The sequence below is a fragment of the Triticum aestivum genome, chromosome 2A, assembly GCF_018294505.1.
Source record: "Triticum aestivum cultivar Chinese Spring chromosome 2A, IWGSC CS RefSeq v2.1, whole genome shotgun sequence".
Taxonomy (NCBI): Eukaryota; Viridiplantae; Streptophyta; class Magnoliopsida; order Poales; family Poaceae; genus Triticum; species Triticum aestivum.
This window is the reverse complement of record NC_057797.1, coordinates 6,563,918-6,584,980: the sequence shown is the minus strand read 5'-3', so window position 1 is coordinate 6,584,980 and position 21,063 is coordinate 6,563,918. Positions and strand designations below refer to the sequence as shown.

Here is a 21,063-nt window from a genome sequence, read left to right as displayed (position 1 = left end):
ACGACTCGACGCCATGCCGGCCGAAAGGGCCGTGGAGTCCCTGCTCGACGCCGCAGCCTTTCTCGGCGCCGGCAACCTGCCGGTGATCTTCAATGTCTTGCCAAAGATCGGCGGCGCAGTCGCTGTTCTGGCGGCGGTGGCAGCTGCGGTCGGCATCACCGCCGCCGCCGCCGCCGCCCAAGGGTCGTCGTCCGGCGTCACGGCCCTCGTCTGCTGCGGCGTCGTGCTGGCTGCGCAGTTCACGCTGGCGACAAGGATGACTGCCTGATGGGCTGATGGCCATGAGCTGACCGTGATTCTGATTGAGAAAGAGCGTAGCTGCAGTTTGATATCCATGTTTGATATCTGCCTGAATGTAAACGGTGCAGCTTGAAATAATTTTGGCTATTGTACTCTGTACTACTTCCTTACTTCCAAAATATAAGTCTTTCTAGAAATTCCATCAAGTGACTACATACGGATCAAAATGAGTGAATGTACCCTCTAAAATATGTCTACATACATCTGTATGTTGTATTCCATTTGAAATGTCTAAAAAGACTTATATTTAAGAACGGAGGGAGTACATTAAGCATGCATGCATGGCTTCAATGTCAAGCTTGAGGAATGAATCCACTCATATGGTCCGGTCTTGTTTGATATTCTTTTTACCACTTTTAAGTTTTAATCATAAAAATTATGGTTAGATAATTGAGTGCAGGATTTGCACGTCTACATTACATTTGATAATTGTATGTGTACGTAGCCGCATACATATAGACTAGTACAAATGGGCGAAAAATGAAATATAACCTACTCTACATGTCATTATGCAATATTTTTTAATTCAATTTTTGCAAACCTCATAAATAAGGTTAACACCAAGTATTCTTTTTGTACGATAAAATTTGGACGTACCCTAACAATGTTCGTAATTACCTGTTTCAGCTCCGCACTTTCATTTTATCTGAAAAATGCAAATTTTTATCAATAAACTTTTTTTCTTTAGAAAAACACGAATTTGTTACTTTTAGAACGTGTTTTTTAAAATTTCGTGAATATTTTTTAATGGTATCATTTTTATGGTGATGATTTTTTTTGAAATATTATATTTCATTTGTAATTTATTTTGCACTATTTTTTGGGCTTGGTCCATTGACATTTGGCCCACGATACTAAGTCCAACCCAAACTACACCCACGACAGGCAACAGTGGCCACACACCAAACCGAATGGGTGTTTGGTTAGGCGCACGAGCAGCCACCAGCCGAGCACCTTGTCTTCGTGCCACTCCCTCCTTCGATTCCAAATGAATCCCCATTTCCTAACCTAGCTGAACTGCTGAAGGCAAGGGCGGCAAATGATTGCAGGTTCGGCTCCGGCGGCCGGCGCTCTCCGGCTCTCCAGCTCTCCCACTATCTCATATCACTCCCCTCCCCTCCCCTCTGGTCGGATCCCTAGGCCTCTCCCTCCCCTCCCTCCCCTCCCCTCCGCCTTTGGCCCTCTCGGCCTCTCCTCCACCTCCGGCCTCCCCGCCAGGCACTCTCCACAGCTGACGGTTCACATCTAGGCTCCGGAATCCAGCCTCCTCAACGTCGCCATCAATGCCACCATCGTTGCCGACCACACACACGTGCAACACACGTGTCCACCAACAAGTATAAACATGACCGTGCTGAAAGGAATGGATATTTTAAATTATACTTCAACATAAGAATTTTAGCATTCCTTTCAAAAAAAGAATAAATACATGTGGGAATGCCTAATGCATATGGTTCATAGGCAGCTTGTGGGGGTTTCACAAAAGAAATAGAACATTACAAACTGTAGGCTCCTCGTACAAAAATATCAGATATACTGAAGAGGCCTCTAATGTGAAAATCAATGAGGTTACATCTGCTTTCAACATACTATAGATACAATCAACCAAATAGGACTACCCACAGATTGGAAACAGGGCAATCATGCAGGGCAATGACCTCATTATCCATGTTGTTGTCGGTGAGCACGACACAATATCCGTTGGAGGACATTGTTGTATCGACTAATGACTAAATTAGAATTTAGGATACCCGTCTTCCAAACGGAATAATCGGCTTCTCTGTTTTCCATAAAAAAAGTAGACACAATCCATCATAGTGTAACTGCAACTATTTACACAAGGCCATAAATTTCTTAGATTTTGAATCCAGATTGGACCATAGATTTATTAGCAAAAAAGACAGCATTCGGAAAAACAAATATTGTACCAGAACATGCATTTGTAGAACTTGATACCAAAATAATGGAGAGCAATGGAATTAAATAAAGTATAGTGCAATGGAAATAATAATAAACTTAATCAAGAAATTTTTTATTAGCGCAGTACTTGTAAAGGTATTATGACCTGTAAGGCCCAGGTGGAGAAAGAGTTGTACCTCATATGCACAACTTAACAGGAAGAACCACTAAACCACTACCAAGATTCCAAGACACATATACCATATATATACGCTATTGTTAGCAAATGCGAAAATCTGAAGATTGTTAGCAAATCCATTGAGATTAGCACTGTTACATATGCAAATCATCATAGAAGAGCATACGTTGTGCCTCCTTGGTCACTACATCGAGCCCACTCTTCTTGGCAGTCGCCTCGGCCTTGGCAGCATGCAGCCCCTGCCCCTGGTGTGTCCATGATGGTTCGGACGATTCTCCAGTCCGTGCTACCAATCCTTATGAACTGCCAAGTTTCAGTACGAGTGCAAAACAAGAGTAAATATTCACATCAACCTAGTGCAAAGCTAGCTACCTGGCACTTGCATCTGCCATTCAGAAAAATGTGTATGACAAGATGGTTTTATAAGATCTTATTATGCAATTTCCCAATGAAAGTTCTAATGCAGAAACATTAATTACACATATCTCATATGCTTGTAAAGTATAGATGAGTAACTTATAATCATGGTTGCCAAGTTGAAAAGAAGATCTCGCATATGGACTGACATATTCTAAACACAGTATTACAATCTCCATCACAACGGTTCAGAGATGAATGGCAGCCATAGAAAAGTAACTGAAAATTGCTGCAACTCACGTCTGATAAAACTCGAAAGTCAAAACTTTTCACCAACAGAGGTATATATAGGGGAGCCAATATATACATGGATTAGTGTGCAATGCATGTAGTAATTAAACACGGGGCAAAATGTCAATCTAACCTGTGCAGTTTAATCCTAAGCGAGTGTGACATCACTAGTAGAAAACAGGGCTTTGGTTCGGCCCGAAAAGAGCATTAATCCCGATTGCATTACGAACCGGGACTAATTTGAGCATTAGTCCCGGTTCGAGCGGCTAGGGCACCGTACAGGCATTAGCCCAGGTTCAAGTGGGACCTTTAGTCCCGGTTGGTGCCACGAACCGAGACTAAAGGGTGCGATGCCCATTAGTACCAGTTCGTGACACGAACCGGTACTAAAGGTTAGACCTTTAGTCCCGGTTCGAGCAACCAACCGGGACAAGTGGGGTTGAGGCATTAGTACCGGTTCATGGCACCAACCGGTACTAAAGGTCCAATGGTGCAATTTTCAAATTCTACCCCCACCCCCCGTGTATTGCCTTTTCAGTTTTGTAAAAAGCAAAAGAAAATGGTAAAAACTTCAAAAGTTAAAATCCTTCGAGATGTAGTTATGTTATTACATCTACTAGTTAGGAAAATTTAAAAACTTAAATTTGGACATGTTTAGCAAAAAGTGTAGGGAAAATGTAAAACGGCTATAACTTTTGCATACGATGTCAGAAAAAAAAGTATAACATATCAAAATGTTTAGCACGAAAATCCGCATCCGATTTTGACCGCCTATGGCCTGTTTGCAAATTTTTAGAATCCCCAAATTCTAAAAGGAAAAAAAATTATGCTCAAATTTCTTTTTTAAATTTTTTTGTTAAATCTGGTCAAACTACTTGTTCAAGAAGTATTAGTGTTACTAAATAATTATTCAAGAATATTAGTATCACTAAATAATTATTAGTTTTTTTTAATTTTGGTCAAATCTGGTTAAACTGTGGTCATACAATGGTCAAACTACTTATTCAAGAAATATTAGTGTTACTAAATAATTATTGTTCTTTAGAACGATAGTTTCAGACTCAAACAGTGAAATGTGTGACTTCATGCTCAAGCTAAACTCCTGAGAGTTAATAGGATTGACATCTTACTATTGTCAGGAAAACAACAAGTGCAGACTTGGAAACAAGGGAGAATAGAACCCGGAAGTTATGATTTGGAATGATGAGGGGTGATTAGAGATTAGAGGTTAAATTGAGCAGTGATGAGGGGTGAATAGAGATTAGAGATTAAAATAATTCAGAAATTTGAAAATTCAGGAAAATTTAAAAAAAAATCATAAATTTTTTCTTTAGTACCGGTTGGCGTTACCAACGACCACGTGGAGGGCCTTTAGTCCCGGTTCGTATAATAACCGTTAATCGAGACTAAAGGGGGGGCCTTTAGTAACGACCCTTTAGTCCCGGTTCCAGAACCGGGACTAAAGGCCATTATGAACCGGGACAAATGGACCTTTTTCTACTAGTGCATCAATGAGTCATCAAATTACGTTTCAGGGAATAAGAGACGGAGGAGGCACATTTATCCAACCATTTTCTCCTGTGCAAAAGAGAGTTGGTCGGCGACGCTCGAGCGAGGTTGGCCCCTGGGGCTTTAGACAGCCGCATGCGAGATCAAGGCGCCCGCATGACAACGTGATTCAGTGGTCCTTAGAGGTAGCGACACCACAATTTAGTATTTCAAATAAATGTCCTACTAAGTCAAAGTAAGAGAAAACTAATTCAAAGCAAAGACGAAACAAAAATTTGGGACATTGGTAAACACAGCAAAACATGAAGATATATCAGCTATAATCTTTACATCCACATTAGGACATTGGTAAACAAGGTAAAGCATGAAGATATATCAGCTAGAATCTGACCTCCACATTGCAGTAAAATGGACCGAGAAACAATGTAAAACATGACGAAGATCAGCTAGAAGTTTTACCTCCGCATCGAAATGCTGACAAAATACTCGTCAACGGAAGTGCAGGGACCTATGTCAAGTATGGTGATTGTGAATAAGTAACACAATCAGGTAAAGAGAAATTGAAACTAAATGCCATATGTAGAGCTTAGGATCCTCCAGACATTAATTTTTGAATTACATTGTATATCAAATAGAACCGTTTCTATTTTTCTAAGCCCCTCCACTGGATGCTTTATTATTATAGCAAACATGCCCGTGCGTTGCAACGGGAGAAAAAAAATCATACGCCTCTAGCCTAATAAGCATTTCTCAAGCCCCCTCTCCGGTCCATCTCCTCTATTTAAAGAAGACACCTCATTTTAGAAAAAGTAGCTAGTTTATAGTTATTCGGTTAGATAATAATTGGTTTATTACTCTAAAAATAATTTAATAGGTTAATTGTGTCCCTTTGAATAGTAATGCTCACTTTTAATACTTGGATTGGACAGTGAACTTCAGAAACTCACCTCATCTCCTCTTCTTCAGAATGTCCATCCCTTGCTAGTCTCATGAAGATGAGGTCTCTAAATAATCAACATTGTACATGTAGAAAGAAAATATCATGATTAGTTTCGGACAAAAATTGTTGGGTAAAGGAGATATGTTGCTCTTCTTTTCATCATTACGGAGTTATGCATCAGTAGAAAGAACCCATATCCCTATGCATGTCCTTGCTCATTAATGATCTCAGGCCATGATCGTATTAGCACCCAATTGTATCAAAAAAATTGGAATAAAGACACCAAATATCAAACTACTTGATCAGATTGTTGCGGTTATCAATCTTTTGAAATAATGACAAAAATATCAAACTATTTGATGGGATGAATTACCAGAAAATATAGGAAGAACTCGAATTGAAGCTATTCACATACAGAAGTACAACTTTCATCAGTGTTAATAAACAACATGACCTAGATGCATGCCAAGCAATGTCAAAATGAATCTTCTTTGCGAAAACATTTCTTCAACTTTAGTATGCAGCAAATATGCCTTTCCTATGATATCAGTACAATGGAACTGTTGTTGTGACATCTCTGACACATTTTGCTGGTGATATGCCCAGGACAGCATAATGGATTTTTTAGATAGAGAAAGGAGAGCACATACATAATATGTTTTTCTAGAGAACGATGTAGATAATATGTAAGGAAACACTAACAATGAACATGGCATAGGGCTGAGCTGAAACTTTACAAAACCTAATGCATGAGAATGTGAGATAGTACATGAATAGTAGGGCCAAGCTGCATAGCTACAAGTTTCACTAAAGATACAGTCTGGATGATATCTCTACTCCAAGAGCATCTACTGACAGAAAGAGGCTATAAAACTTACCTAGAAAGAGGCTATAAAACTTACCTCCAGCAGGCGAGCGGGCTGCGACCCCAAGAGCCTCTAGCACCCTGATCACAGTGAACCGGCTGTTTGACCGTGCCAGCATGTCCCAGCCTCCCAGTCACCACCCCGCGTGGTAAATCTACTGTACTGAGAAGCACACAACGACGTAACTGTCACACTCAAGTCGAGCACACGGACTTCCTGAAATTATTGATGCACATCTCGTCAAACATCTCGACAGTATGAGGCTTACAGGAATGCCGTGTGCTGGGTGAGGAAGAAAGGATGTGACATCCTAATACAGTGGGTCATCTGGCAAAATGTCTATTGTGAAATTTAAGCATAAAATCAATATGTAGTTGTGTTATTTCTAGTTCAGTGCATAAACTAATTTGAGTTTAATCTCTCAAATAAAACCAATGATTAACTGTATGAAACAACATTTAGATAGAAAACATTATATCTCAAACATCGTACCAGTTTGTGGTTTAATCTATCAACAAAACCAATGGTATATGATGCTTCCCCTATACGCCAATATCATCACATTACCAAAGGGGCAAATTACTCACTGATAAACACTGTGTACCGGACAACAATGGCATTCAGAAGAATCCTTTGCCGTCATGTGTGTGCAGTACAGGACATATGTGCGATTTGTCCCCATCATGCTCCAAGGATCAATGTGATTTTCAGACTAAAAGGACACGCAACTTCTTTGTTCTTCCAGGAACTGAATATATGTAAGACACAGTGATTTCTTCTAATGAAAATCGGAGAGGGAGCTCTCTTTTATTAAAAAAGGAACTGAAATATATGTCAATTCTACTCCCTCCGTTTCTAAATATTTGTCTTTTAGAGATTTCAAATGGACTACCACATACGGATGTATATAGACATATTTTAGAGTGTAGATTCACTCATTTTGCTTCGTATGTAGTCACTTGTTGAAATCTGTAGAAAGATAAATATTTAGGAACGGAGGGAGTAGAACCTAAATTTGCCGCTGGTGAGTACTTTGCTCCCCATGAAAACCATTGTAAAATTGTACCCTTTTAAACTAACACTTCTCCTATTTGGATAGAGTGCTTCATCTCTTGGAATTCATCCAAACTTGTATGTACGCAATAGCTAAGGTCATACAATGCATGCTTACCTGCCATCCAGTGGCTGTTGCTGGAGTACTCTGGAGGCCTGCGAGCATGGAGGAGAGCCAGAAGTGTTATCTACAGCGCCAAAGCACCTACAGCAAAGCAAACACGCATCGCCTCCTCGCGACCCAAGCACCGCAACGACGACAGAGAGAAGAACGTCCGCGCTTACCTGACGAAGATGGACGGTGACCCCTGCGCCGGCGCGTCAACCTCGGCCTAGTACAGGCTGGCGATGCGGAGCTGCATCCCCGCACCTATGGACGGGTAGGAGCTCTCCCGCCGCACCGCCAGTGAGGCTTGTGTGTAGAGGGCACCGCCGGCCTCACCTCCCGTCTTGGGTCGATCCCCTCCTCCTTCCCTCGTGCGCCACACCAGGAGAGGAGCGCCGCGCCCCAGCTCCTCTTCATCGAGCCGCCTCCTGCCCCGAGCCGAGAGCTCGCACTGCGCCCCATAGAAGGCCGGCCTAGACCCGGTGCGCCCCAACCGATCCTTCGGCCGCAGACTCCGCGAGGAAGGCGGCGGCGGCGATGCGCCCGCTCGTGCGTGGGGAAGAGGAAGAGGATCTGCTGTGATGTAACTGTTTAAAGGACTCCGGCTTGAATATACTAAACTACATGGACGTTTTTCCAACAATGAAACGGTATCTCAGTTAGCCAGTTAAAAAGGACTGCGGGTTGATTCTTCAAAACGTAAGGGACTTTTCTGAAAATACGCCGCGACGGAGAACCCACCCAGAATTTAGTACCACCTCGAATACGTTTTAATTTAAAACTGTAAAACCGAAAGCGTAAAATCACGGAAAAAAGCGTATTGTGACGGTGAATCCACGGAGTCAATCTGTGTTGTATTATTACTAGCAAAAGGGCCCATGTGTTGCAACGGGTAAAAAAAATACAAACACTCATGCCCGCTAAAACAACTATATACAAGGTCACTATAGCAACTATTTTTCCATGATATTAATGTAGAGTGGAGCATAAGTTTTTTTAAAGCCAGTGGAGAATAAGTTGGTGAAGAAGTAATCCAAAAGAAGAATGTTGAGTGGAACATAGGTTGATGAAGAAGTATCCCAAACCGGTACATCATTTTATTCATTATCCAGAAGCATGATTCAACGAAAGCTAATTAATTGTCCAAACGTGTGATGGAAATGAAGATAAGAACTAAGTGGCTGATAACTCGCATCTTGTCAGGCAGCATATATGACCATGAATGTTAATGAAAACACTAAAAGGCGACAAAAACTACTTTTTGCAGAATAATACACCACCGCACTCATGGGAGTCTAGTTAACAATTTTCATTGAAACTGCAAGCATTATTGAATAGAGCAAATTAACTGCAGCTTTATGAATTCTATTGACCCGTTTGTTTGTCATGATGGTTCTGATCTTTTGTTTTCGTTGGAGACTTTAAGACCTTGTTACAACCTTTTATTTTTAATAAGATGGCAGTATGCATCGTTCTGATGCAGAGGCCGGGGTGCCCCCCTTTTTGAAAAAAAAAAGAAAAAAGAAAGATCACCTGATGTCTCAATGGCTACTGCTGTTACAATAATACCACGATCTTGTAAACTATCCTTGTAAGAACATAAAGTTTGCTGAACAAAGATGTCCCATTGGGAAAATGCATCATTCTCACCGCACACTGAGGTGCACGCCATCGCATGTGAGATGGCGGCTGAGGTTCTGGTTTCCTCGCCCCATGGGGCAGATCGCGCGTCACATAGGGGACATGGCATGGGCGGTGGAGGACACTTGAGGTGGCTGCACGGGCTACCGGCCGGTGGTGGCGACAGTGCAGAAATGGGAGGGTTGACGTTGCGGCAGACACGGAGTGGCGGCGACGCCCGGGCACGTATTGGGCATAGAAATTTCACACGACTGATTCAACACTCACGCGAGGGAGAGAGACATGCTAGTTTTTTCTATAAAGGGAAATAAATGGAGGTGAGAGACGTACGTAGAAAAGCAGAGGGGGAGATGGACAACGTATGAAGCAACATATGAAGATGGTAGACGGGCAACCTGGCTTCCTAGCCATTGTCAACGGCCACCGCGATGAACTGTCGTCTCTGACCTCACCGGTGTCAGGCCTCAAGTCAACCCGATGCTTCAAACGAAGTTGCCTGCATGTCTTTAAAATTTAGTTCAGAAGCATGCAAGTGTTGAAGTTCAGTTCAGAAGGTACCTGCAAGTATTCGAAATTAAGAATATACACAACATAGCAAAACAGAGAAGTGGAGAAAGAACGACCAGCATGCAAGCTTAATGCTAGCACTCAGTTTGATGGTTGACCATCTTGCCTACTCAATATGCAGATTAATTGTAGTTATTAATCATAATACGTGCTATTCTATCATAGGCATTAACACAAGCACTGTCTTGCTAGAAAAGAACAAGCCACCGGAATCAGAATAGACACCGGAGAAACTCGCACCAAATCATCCAAATAGAGATGAAGATACATGAAGCCATACATCCATTACCCAGAACCAAAAATACCATGGTATGAGGGGGAATGAGTGCATAGCATGGACCTACCACAGGTTCAGTCAGAAAGACACAATTGGTATTAGAAATCAAGTGATTGATCAACTGATATACTAACAATAGGAAAGTGTAGTACCAGACAATGGGAATGTCACCTCTATATCAAAAGGATGATACCTCGAATAACTCCATGAACTGTGACACAAAGATAAGACTGATGAGTAAAATCGGCATCGGCATACCACAGTACAGAAAACAATTAGCATACACATGATACATGGAGGAAATTGTAAGTATATATAATGCAGAACATCAAGCCAGGTCACAACACCATTATAGAGATACTACCAGGCGGGAGGTTAGAACACAGTAGAAGCATTAAATCTGTATGAAAATTGACAAAAGAAATTCACCTGTTTCCCGTTCGGTACCACCTCAAGCTTTTTAAATCCCCGTCAACGACATATTTTCTTCCTAGCAGAAAACAAATCAATTGAGTGTAGTCCTTGTAATCAATTACAATATGATAAGAGTTCTCTTTTATAGAAAGAAACATGAGCATTCATTTTAAGTCTGTGCTTTTATCATATGCCATTTTTTCCACAGCATATCCCCTGTTTCTCGGTTGTAAAGGTACAGGATTGACTGTACTACTTTTTTCTACCACAGTAAATGGCTTTGTTATATAGTTCCCTAAAACATAGTATAGTTTATTGTTACCATAATAATTTTCTGACATCAGTCCGAATAGCTTTTGTTATCTGTTCGCCAACATTTTCGTTGCAATGGGTAATCAAATTACGGCCTTGAAATCAAGTCACTGATAACATAACATAATACATGTAATGATTATAAATAGTGTACAACCAACCTTATGAGTTGAAATCAAATAAAATTGATCACTAATTGAACTTAAAAATTAGAAATGCTAATTCAATACTTTTAATTGTGGGTTGCATATATGTAGACTCGGTTCGTGATCATCACTTTTGGTTCCGCCACTGCAACCTCAAGCTCGTCCTCACTGTGATGATTTCTTCGACTTAGGGTCATTATTCTGAGTCAATTTCTCACACTCGAGTCCTGCATCAACTGAAAGACTGAAACCAGAATTTTAAATTCATGCCAATAGCAAGCAAAGTCAATGGTGCAAGTCTTGCTATTTCCTTAACCAGTCATCTTCACGATTTTGCTTCATTCCCAGTGGTAGCCTCAAGGCTTTGCCATCTACTAATGATGTGATTGAAGAAATCCTGCGATTCCATCAGATTCTTTTTCCTGCCAGAGCTAATGGTGCGTCAAAGCATATTGTCAACATTTTTCTTGAAGCAAGATCTGGAACCCTTGCTAAGTTTTCTTCCTTTTATTGCATGTTCAGAACCCAAGTGGCCTAAGTGAAACATTGACCTTCAGCGTTGAATGACCAAGTGCAGCCCTGTAGTCTTTAGTACAGAACTTTAACGAGATATTTAAGAAGAAATGTTAGTCTATAATCTGTATGTTTACTGCAATCACTCAAGTTACTATCCCTGACAAAAATCACCAAAAGTACAAAATATGCAAGCAACTCCCTCTCTACGCACGCATGCATCCCACTTCGAGCTGCTCCTCGCCCTCTCTACTGCCGGTGGCCCGGTGCCCCTCCGCGTCCTTCCAGTCCTCCATGCCGCCCTATTTCCTAATTGTGGGAAAACCTCACCACATGGAGAACACAACATGCTTTCCAAGTGACCAGGACAACAAATAAGATTGTTGTAAAGTACTGGCAAGCTATTCTTGCAACCAAGAAAAGTGGGTTTATCGCTAAGTTGATAAACACATATTCTCAGTACTCATGACAAGCAGGAGCGAAAAAAAAACTAAAAATGTGAAGCAGTTGATGTAACTCAGAGTTGCCACGAAAAATAGCCTAATTTATGACGATCTGAAAGAAGGAAAATCAGAGGTCCAGTCCACTCCAGTAAAATCTGATGCTTCAAAAATAAAAGCACAGTTGAGGTGATCCAGTGTTGAAATTGGCGATCAACATGGCAGTATGAAATAAGCAATTTCCAATAATTCAGAGACTGCAAGTCCAATTAGGCAGGATAATAGTATGGTTGCATTTTTCTCTTAGGAAGCTCTAGACTTAAAGCATATGTCGAATCATCTGAAGGTTGTTGATGCCCACTTCTTTTTAAATGTTTTCTGAGCATTATTTACCCATTATATCAACTTCTTTTATATGTTCTGACCACAATCCACCTGCAGTACATGCCTTTACTTTGAGGCGGCTCTGAAGTTTGTGTATGTTGCGCCTCTTTTGGAAACTCCTAAATATGTCTCATTTTCAGACTTAACGAATATGCAGCCAAATATTTCAACACTCTAAGTCATGTTTTGTCTAATGGGCCCTACGTTCAGAACCCTAGTCAGTAAAGATTTCATGATTGCACAAATTCCACACTTTGTTTAGGAATAACTTGTCCTCTCTCATCTGTCAAATTATTTACGTGGAGTCAAGTGAATTTTTAGTGCAACACATTATGACTAAAAGTATTATCACATCTCTAAAAAAATGAAGGATTAGCAATTTCTTGTGTGATAGAAATATGTTACCGATATTTGATGGACTGAAGTTATGGAGTATCCCATATGAGCACTTCATTCCGCTCTGGCGCCTCCATCGAGGCCTCCCCCTTTTATTAGTTCTGCCTGTAGTAGTAATCGTTGTACCTCGAGAGAACGTAGAAGAATGTTTTTTAGCTCTGTAGTATTTTTTCAGAAGTCAGGAGAGTTGCAACATTGAACGGCATGCAAGTTGTTTAATGATAAATCCACAAAAGCACAAACTGGACAATGGAAAATGAGATCCACCAATTATTATTTGCTGGCTAATAAAATAAACATTTGAGGATCTATAAAAAAATCAGTTTAAATATTTAAAATTACATAGATAAAAAAAGATACAAAGATATTTTACATCGGTGCAACTACTACAGCATAGATAGATAGATAGTTCGACATACATAGATAGATAGATACTACTACGGCATAGATAGATAGATAGAAACTACTACGGCATACATAGATAGAAAACTACTCCAAGTCGCTATCATCACCATCATCACTCTCGTCGGTGTCGTCCGAGGTTGAGAGCCATATGTCGTCCCAACGTTCATCGTCCGAGGTGAAGAACGACCTCCCACCTGCGGAGACGATGTCGCACTGCTCGTTCGCCACTGCATTCCGCTGACGCCGGTCCGCCCGCTCCGAGCGGTGCCTTGCCGTCCTCTCCGCCCAGTAGGCACGCTCGGCGTCGACGTCCTCTGGATGGCGACGGCGCCACTCCGCCATGGCTCGCTCGTCCTCTTCGGCGACGAGAAGACGGCGCTGCCGCCGAGAGTGGTCGGCACGGTCTATGTCCGTCATGAGACGCGGCGGAGGGGCGAGGTGCTGCGCCTCCTCGCGCGTGAAGACGTCCCGGAAATTCATCTGCGACCGGGGCCTCTCCAAGCACCACGCCGCCGCGTCGTACGCGCGGGCCGCCTCGCGCGCGCTCCGGAACGTCCCGAGGCCGAGCCGGACGTCGCCGGACCGTATCTCGGTGGAGTACCAGCCGTTGGGGCGCTCGCGGACGCCTCGAAAGCCCGAAGCACCCCGGCGGCGCGGCGGCATGGTGGCGCGGTGGTGGCGCAGAAAGCGGCGAAGCGGCGAGGTTGCGAGGAGGAGGGCGCGTGGCTGTTCTGTGCGCGTGGCGAAGCGCGGGACTTTATAGGCGCGCGTGAAGCGGCACGCCAAATCTACCGCGCCGCGTGCCGCTTTCTCCCGCGCGCGGTAACTTTCCGTCACCGCTGGAGCGCGCGGAACCAACCGGCGCGCGCGAAAAACTGCTTTTACCGCGCGGGCGCACGTTTTGCCGCGCCTGTTGGAGATGCTCTCATGTTCTTGTTTCAGCAGACATCAAAACAGTTAGCACTGGTGATGCTTAAAGAAAGAAAGAAATTCCCTTAATTGCGTGAGGTTAGAAGCAAAATGATGTGCCTCGCGTTCTTGTTTCAGCTGACATCAAAACAATTAGCAAAAATAATAGAAATTAAAAGACTTATTAATCAATAGCTCGATTAACTTAGCCTTACAATCGGCTTTCAAATTTTTGTTTATAAATGTCGGTTGAGTGACTGAACCATCTTCAATATCTACCTCTTCTAACGGATCGGCTAATGTAAAACCTTGTCCAAATTTATCCATGTCATCCAACTCCTCTATAAACTCATACATATTGTTCTCATTGGACCGATAATTTATAAGACGTTTTTGTAACCACTCGGAATTAGGATCCATTTAAACATATCATACCTTGGAGCCGATTGCATTCACTCGGCTTTAAAGAGATGGGCACAAAACCATTCTTGGTCGCGCTGAGAAAATCAAATTCTGATAAGTCACGTCCCGTCAAGCAAGTAGCATTGGGATGTTGCCAATCCACCGATGCATCGGCCAAAGCAACACAGGCCGAGTTATCCGCATGAATAACTTCCACTTCATCATCAACCCACTGAATCAAAAACTGGTGCATAGTGGATGGCACGCACTGGTTTGCATGAACCCAATCGCGGCCTAGTATGACGTTGTAGTTACCTTGCACCTCAGCGACAAAGAATGCAGTAGCCAAAGTTTTGCTTCCGACTGTAAGCTCCACATACATCACACCTTTGACTTCAGTTTTCTCTTTGCCTTCAAATCCGTTGAGCACCATATTGGTCTTGATCAATTCTTCATCAGGCAAACCCAATTTCTTGAAGACCGAATAGGGCATAACATTTACCATAGCACCACCATCAACAAGCATCCGAGTGAGCGACGACCCATTGATATGACCTCTGAGATATAATGGTTTAAGATGCGTTACTGGTTCTTTTGGCTTCTCGAATATTGCATTTTTAGGGCCAAAATCCAGCTGAGCCACCTCCCCTTCTTCATCTACAGCACGAAACTCAGCAGGTAAGTAATACACCATATTGATATCCATACCTTCATCAACCAGCGTAGACTCATAGTCCAACATATCAGCCCCCTCCTCGAGTGCATCCATAGATTCTGAAATTTGTCCGAGTGAAGGAGAAGTAAGAAGTGTCGCAGACAATGTCATATATGTTGCATCGTCCTCCTTTGGTGATGTAGGTATTGCTGTGATAGATGTAGAAGTTGTTGTATCTTGTATTTGTTTAGGCCTCCACACTTGTTTTGGTAGAACCATGGGTCGAGTGTCATTGAACAACTTATCCCTTTGTTTCTCAACCTCCTGTTCTGCCATCTCTTGACTCATTAACCTTTGTAGTTTTCTCTTTTGTGTATTTGTTAGCCCTGGAGGACACCACTTTGGCTGAGTGTATTTAGGATCTCTCGTTTTTACCTAGCTGGTGCTTGCCTCATGGTCATTAGCCGAGTGCTTTGGCGCGATAGCAAGTATCGGCTTAGTCGGATTCTATGCACAATCGGTTGCTGTATGGCGAATGTTTAGGTGCCCAAGATAAGTGAGTCGACATCCATTTTCTCCTTGCCTTTTCCTGAATCAACTGCTGCAACACTTGGTGATTTAACACACCATTCTTTTTGACTTTCCAGATGCATGAAATTTCCACTCGGGCGCACCTTTTTACTCTGATGGAATCCACTCGGATGGATATCACTCGGCTGGAATTCAGTCGGATGGAATCTACTCGGCCACATTTTTTCACTCGGATAGCTTTCACCTGGGTGCATTCTTACACTCGGATAATTTCCATCCGGTCACATGTTTTGACTAGCTGACCGATAGTTACCGATGTTCAGTCGGCCATTATATGAGTATTCAAGTCGACCCCAAATAGTTTGGCTTTGCTCTTCTGGAAACAACGCCTTTGGTCCACTCAGTTTCATATACTGACTGAACATATTATCTGATGGTGACCTTGGTCGCTTCAAGTATGATGGCCGGTTAGAGCTGGGACCAGCCGACTGATTAGCATATTTGGATAGCAACATATCAAAAGTTGGCTTGATCCGCTTGCGTTGCACTTTAGCTTCATTCCTCTTCCACTTGCCAACTTATGGACTCTTGGGTTTGACAAATTTAACTCGAGTATTTTCTTGCACTTGCGGTTGCCCCCCGAGTGTAGGATTCTTGAGGGTGATTTTGATTACTTCCTTGCCATCCGACTGCTTATCAAGCACAACATGTCTCCCCAAGACCGTGCTGCCTTCCTTGTCTTTCCTGGGCTCACCAATAATGATATTAGCTTTATTAGCAGATTCGACTACCTCAGGCCGAATGAGTAGCTTCTTCCCCTCCAAATCCATGGTATTCATTGGAAAAGGTTGTTTATCAACTTGCATCTCAGAAAAGTTCAATCGTCCGTCATTAATGGCCGATTGTATCTGTCGTCGAAAAACATTGCAATCGTTAGTAGCATGAGAAAAAAAATTATGATACTTGCAATAAGCACGCCATTTTAGCTCTTCAAACGGCGGTAAAGTATGAGATATTCTAATAATCTTAGCCTGCAGCAAAGCATCAAATATTCTATCACACTTAGCAATGTTAAAAGTAAACTTCATCTCTTCATCACGATTCTTATGAATCGGTTTCAGATCATTGCAAGTAAAGGGTTTGGCCTTAGATGGCCAAACAAATTCAGTAGCAAAAACATCACCCTCATCATCCAAGTGATCACTATCATATTCCACCATATTCATCTTTGGACGATCGACTTTGTATCTATGCACTTCTTTGAGATCTTTGCTTCGGCTTTCCTGAGCCAAAGCCCTTTATAAGACTTGGTTGATATTTAAGAACTCATAACCTTCTAGCTTCTATCTAATGAGAGTTCTCAAACCACTCAGCACTAGGTCTGCCAAGTCTCTCTCGGTTATCACCAAACTAAAACACCAGTTTTTTGTTTCTCTAAATCTCTTGACGTAATCGGAGACCGATTCATCATGCTTCTGTTTAACTGATGTTAGATGTGATAACTTGAGTTCATTGTCGCCGCTATAAAAGTGATCATGAAATTTCTGCTCTAGCTGCGACCAAACCGAATGGAACCATGTGGTAAAGAAGAAAACCGTGAAAATGCAGTACCAGTTAAAGATAAAGGAAACAAACGCACTTTCAACTCATTTAGTGAGCATGCTTCACCTACTTGTGCTAAGTATTGACTAACATGCTCCCATGTGGTTTTTGTGCCCTCTCCATTGAACTTAACAAAATCTAGAATCTTATATCCCGGAGGGCACTGGATGGCATCAAAGTACTCGGGATACGGCTTTTGGTAAATCTGATTTCGAGGTAACTCAACTCCAAAATTCTCTCTAAGCATCTTAGCCATCTCCTCTCTAAGATTAGCTAGACCATCATCCGTAGTGGACGATGAAGCTTGTGGCAGTGACATAGGAAGAGTATGGTTACTAGCTGTAGGTAGGAATTGTGGCATGTATGTCGACCCATAATTTGGTAGTGGTCGAGTGGTTGTAGCTGTAGGTAGAGTTTGGTTCGGCGTTGCCACCGAACCTATCATGCTCATAATAGGATTAATGGGTGTAGCCACAATCTGATTTGTTTAGGTAGGATAATAAGTCATCGGCACGGGAGGCGCTGATGCCATAGGTAAAGCCAGATTAGGGTTTTGCACACTAGCAGCTACACCATTATTACCACTAGACGATTGAGATATATTCTTCTGAGCATTAGTATTTTCTATAAAAGTTTGATAGACTAGATTGTTACCATCAGCAATACGACTTTGAATCTCAGCCCACTGCTCAGGAGAAAAGGCAGTACTTACAGAGGGTTTAACCTGTTCTGTTTGAAGAGGAGGGAACTTGATTTCTTCAATCGGAGTGATGTTGCCTTGGCGATCTTTCTTGAATTTTGCAAGGAACTCCTGCAGGTCCTTCTCCTCGCTGCCTTCTTGTACTCCTCATAGACTTGGCGATGATCGGCCGATATCTCATCAAGACTGGGCTTAATGATGTTATCGGCGTCTATCTCACATGGCTTGGGAAGATCAGACATGGTGGATGATGATGATTGATCTTCGATCCCCAGCGGAGTCGCCAAAAAGTGTGTTGACACACGAACACGTCACGTGTACCCTCGACGCTGGGTGTGATGCACCACAGCTCACGTCGAAGGAGACCCGACCGACAGGGCGATACGCAAGACAGTCGACGGGCGTTGCAGACCCGAAAACGCCACACCTCCGGGAGGGACCCCGTCAGGGAGTGCGGCGGCTATGGGCTGCCTTAGGTCGATTCGCTCGCCCCTAGAGCCTCGGGATTTGCAGTTCTCAAACACGAAGAACAGCGAAGAACGAGAGAGAAAAACGGTGGAGAGATAAAACGTAGATGAAAAAGTAGTATATTGATTTGTTCGATTGTGTGTTGTTCAATCGGCCATCACCCCCAACATATATAAGAGGCGGTTGGACTTCCCGTACAAGCAAATGATTCATCTAGGCTTTCCTTACAAAAAATTATATCAATTCACGTCCTAGAGTCCTAGTTCTATTTCAACTCGGATTCAGTCTAAATCTGACCCAACTTCTGTCTTCCTCCTTGCGCGGGCCGCCGATCTTGCATATGACCTCCGATCAAGACGGCCCAAATATGAAACTTGTGCGCCTCGACGAGACGAACAATCCTTATGTTGAACACTTTTCGAAATAAGACCATCTTGAATATTCTACGAAGCCATCTTTAATATCCAGTCGGACTCGGTCATGTAACGGACTGGATTGTCCGAGTCTCGTAGTGAACTTACAGGCCGTATAATATCTCATATGATAATGACTCCAAAACGAAAGTTCTCCGTTTTGACGATGCGCACAACTTCCGTGTTGATCACTTTTCCATCCGAGGTCATCTGGATTACCTTTCGGGCACATCTTCAGTTTCACTCGGATCCGAGCTTATCCACTCGGATATTAGAGTTTTTCGTCCGACTGGACCTTTTCACTCGGATGTTAGAGTCTTTCACTCGGAAGACAATCTTTCACTCGGATGACTATAATTTCACTCGGAAGACAATCTTTCACTCGGATGACTATATTTCGCTCGGAAGGCAATATCTTACTCGAACGTCAAGTTTTCATTCCGATGGTAATCTTTTCACTCGGAATAACTTCACTCGGATAATAATTTCACTCGGATTACTATAGTTTCACTCGGAAGCCAATCTTTTACTTGACCGATAAGTTTTTCACTCGACCTTTTACTCGATCGGTAGGTTTTCACTCGGATGGTAAACTTTTCACTCGGATTTCCCGACTGAAAACACAGACTGATCTTGATTTGCCTCTCCAGGTTGCATACGACCTCGGATTGAGACAAATTTTATATGAAAAACGATCGGCTCGACGAGACAAAACTTTTTCGTGTTGAAGGTTTTTCGATTCAAGGTCGTCTTGATGGCCGAATTACTCGCGCAACCTATCAGACAAGTGTCTAGCACCTCGCGCCATATTTCCATTGAGGTTAGGTCTGCAGTGTATTGCCTCTAACTTTTGCATATGAACTCGGATTGAGATGATTTATATATGAAAATCGATTGCCTCGACGAGACGAAGACAATTCCTTAAGAGTGCTCCTTCATCCGAGGTCATCTTGAAGACGTGATTGGCCAAAAACCACTCGGAACATTAAATTATACCACTCGGAGTATAGTTTCGGTCCGTAAGATAAAGTCGAATGAATATAACCGAAACATCAAAGTGGTTCCACTCGGCGACGTGAATCTTTTCATGCTGAAAACCCGTTCACTCGAGACCATATTCATTGCAATCTGTATCTTGCCAAAATCAGGTGTCAACAATTCTTTTCTACTTAATTAATAGATGAGGCAATCTTTGCCTCCGTTTCGAAAAAAAGAAAAAAAATCCTAGGCCGTCTCCAGCCGGAAGCAACAACGATGGTGCACAAACGTTTATCCCTTCTTGAAGTTTTGAGGCGGAAGAAGTCGACTTATTTGTAAGTGCTTTTCACATTTTGTAATGGTTCAAATGTTCACCTTTTGTTTTATACTCTGCTTAATAATTAATAAAAATGATTGTGTGAATCATATGTGGTGAATCAATATAATGCAGAGACTGGAAGTTTCAATATCCTTTTTGAAACGAGGAATCATCTCATAGTCGTTTGCTGGATAAGGCACCGACACTAGAGTGCATGTGTCAGTTACATATTTGAGTGACTTGTTTTGGGTTATCTACAAAAATCAAATTTAAGGCTGCATACTGCATTTCGCACCCGGGGCTTGAATTTGTAGCGACGGCCATTATCTATAGATACAAGGGCATGATCTATCAAAGTTGAACTTATATAAGAGATGGATCTATAAATATACGAGTTCATGCATCACACTTGAACATATACATTTGAGTGGGTTCTTATTTGTTTATTTATTTATTTGAAGATTTAACTTTATGACCCCATTTTGCATTTTGATACTTGGGTCTCGAGTTCCTAGAGACGGCCCTGGTCCATAAATATAAGAGCATGTCACAGTCGTTGCCTGGTCACTTTTCGAATCCGCCCAAGAGGCTGGAAAAGTTCCATGGCAAGGTCCGAGTATAAAGAAAGAAACAATGAGTTCACTTTGTCGATCGAGCATGATATATGCGTCGCTTTCTTGTCGCCCATGGCCACCACGTAGCTGCATGCATAAGAAACCGACGGTGCAACCGGCCGGCGTCAATAATGTGGACACATGTCTCCAGGATTCCTTAATCCCTATCTACTAATGTAGCAAAAAAGAAGAAGGTAATATTGGGTTGGGATCTGAGGTTGCTTAGCCCGGTTCATGTTTGAACTGGCACGGATGAGGCAAATGGTTAAGCTGGAGTGTAGCCACTTGCGATCAACAGAGTGAGCACATGACAATTAATCAACGCAGTGAGCACATTCTCTAGTTATGTGTAGCTGGCAACCCTATCTTAGCAATACCCGGCCGTATCAAAATTTAACTTATTTTCCCTTTGTGAAAATTACCTGCAGGACCGTGGCATTAGAGTGACCTGGTCCTT

The 21,063-nt window shown here is 42.5% G+C and overlaps 1 long non-coding RNA gene across 1 annotated transcript; it reads right to left on the bottom strand.

The window, feature by feature from the left end:
* Positions 1–2,385: 2,385 nt before the first annotated feature.
* Positions 2,386–5,600, bottom strand: LOC123184184 (uncharacterized). The gene is made up of 3 exons (XR_006492931.1): positions 5,503–5,600; positions 5,015–5,063; positions 2,386–2,701 (listed from the first exon to the last, which is right to left on the bottom strand). It is a non-coding gene; the product is annotated as an uncharacterized lncRNA (long non-coding RNA).
* Between the last annotated feature and the right edge of the window lie 15,463 nt (positions 5,601–21,063).